We start from the raw sequence: 2,068 nt of genomic DNA on the forward strand, positions 1-2,068 counted from the left end.
TTGACAATTTACTGGCCAGGTACAGGTATGAGCAATTTGAAGAGGACGAGAACGAGGATGAGCATGAGGGTGAAAACGAGCACGAGCACGAGCACAACTCTGAGATAGATATCGTTGGACTTGATATCTCTGACGTCCTCCACACATCAATAAGACCATGCTGCTAAAGGTAAGGATATGAGGATATAATGATCATTACAGATAACATAAAGAAGGAGGAAAAAGGGATGAACACATAGTTTGGCCTGAGGTGCACCGAAGTAGGGCCCATGTTGTTACGTGACGAACGCTCATTCAACACAACACTCACCATCTGATCTAGTCAAAATGTAAACATTTCTGCTACACTTCAATGGAAACTGAACCCGCTAAAAAAATATAAATAATAAATAATTTCAGAGGAAACAACAGGGATCAATGCAATTACAATTAGAACATCAGCAGTGGTTTGAGTGAGTAAAAGCACTTAGCACTCTAGCACTGTTGAACTGACAAAGAAGCAAGCAGGAGTCTGTCACACACACACACACACACACACCACACACACACACACACACACACACACACACAACACACCCAACACACCCACACGTAAGTAGGAATAAATTCCTTATTGGATTCCTGGTGCTAGACCGCTATTTAAGCGCTGTATACACTTTATACGTAACCAAGCAGCCTGAACACAGTCCACTGTCCATGCACACTGGACTGTGGCATCTGTACCGTTACTCTTTTAAAGATGAACCCGAGGATGAAATGAACAGAAGAATCCGTTGCTAAAGAGCATTATTTTATTTTCCACAGGTTACTTCAGAAACAGGTAATTATGTACAAAAATCTGGAATGTTGGTAAATGCATATCAATCATCATCTCGCTGTGGCTGTTTCCAGAGAAACCTTAGAATACTAGCTATACTTAAAATGAGTGCCTCTGCATTGCAATTTATTGCTGGTTTACAATCGCAAGTCACTATTGCCGTTATAATTCTTTCTCTTCTCAATTTTTAAGAGTATTTACAATTTGATTAGTAAGGTCTAAAACCACAGAAGACTAAATAATAGAAGTGGGAGCATATGAAACTACCGGACATGAATGAAGAAAATGTTTGATTGTTATCTCCTACATAGTCGGATGTCAGACTTTTTTTTTGCCATGATATAAAGTGACTTACCACAGAAATCCCCCCCCCCCCCCTCTTAAAAGTCACAGCAACCACCATCAAATTAATGAAATAACAAAAGTTCATGTGTAAATATACTTCTGTGAAAATTTGGGAATACACATTATTAATGTATTCTTTGTAAATAAATGACCAATTTTAGATTTAGCTTTATAAAAAAAAAAACAGCTTCACTTAGAACAGCTACCTTAACAGAGTGTGCTGCTATTATTAAAAGGGGTATTTAATTTGTTTAATTACCACGTGTTTATGGGTCAATCTTACTACATGTGGAACAGTAGATGACACACTCCGCTGTAAACAAGACGAGGAAACACTGTGTGATGATATTCTATTACAAACTATTCAGTGGTCACAATGTATTGTTCAGGCCTTTACTCACTTTGTTGATCATTTTCCATTTCTTGGGAAACACGTCTCAAGAGTTTTCTTAACCGTGAATGAATATAACAGAGAGTACATGTGCCTTTAAAAAACTCCTTTCCTTCTGACACTTCTTTGACAAACATTAGGAATGTTCGGAGATGCAGCTTTGACTGGATTTTTCAACGTGAAGTTGATTTTGCACAATAAACATCAGGAGTTATGGTAATCTAAGTGACAACAGTAAAAAGCTCTTCTTAGGCAAAGTGACACAACTTCACTTACACACAGCAGAAAATCTGTGTTAAGCAATGCGTATTATTTTCTGTGCTATTCATTACAAAAAACGATTCTTCTTCACAATATAAAATTCATGTAAAATCCTCGTGATCACTAAAAGACTGTCTAAAAAAAAAAAAAAAAAATGCTACCGATGTTTCTGAATGAAAATGAAGGCTTACTTTTAAGCCATTATGCTGCAAAGGATGTGACCATGTGAATATTGCTTGGTTCTGGGGTCAAAG

The 2,068-nt window shown here is 37.3% G+C and overlaps 2 long non-coding RNA genes across 2 annotated transcripts in view; one reads left to right on the plus strand and one right to left on the minus strand.

Annotated features, from left to right (window-relative positions):
* The window catches only part of LOC116703865 (uncharacterized), a 13,100-nt gene extending 11,389 nt beyond the window's left edge, over positions 1-1,711 (plus strand). Inside the window, exon 4 of the long non-coding RNA XR_004335530.1 lies at positions 1,635-1,711. This is a non-coding gene — a long non-coding RNA (uncharacterized LOC116703865). The remainder of the gene's footprint in view (positions 1-1,634) is intronic.
* A 273-nt stretch (positions 1,712-1,984) lies between these two features.
* Positions 1,985-2,068, minus strand: part of LOC116703864 (uncharacterized) — a 12,241-nt gene continuing 12,157 nt past the window's right edge. The window contains exon 3 of the long non-coding RNA XR_004335529.1: positions 1,985-2,004. This is a non-coding gene — a long non-coding RNA (uncharacterized LOC116703864). The remainder of the gene's footprint in view (positions 2,005-2,068) is intronic.

The sequence above is a fragment of the Etheostoma spectabile genome, chromosome 16 (assembly GCF_008692095.1).
Source record: "Etheostoma spectabile isolate EspeVRDwgs_2016 chromosome 16, UIUC_Espe_1.0, whole genome shotgun sequence".
NCBI classification, from domain to species: domain Eukaryota; kingdom Metazoa; phylum Chordata; class Actinopteri; order Perciformes; family Percidae; genus Etheostoma; species Etheostoma spectabile.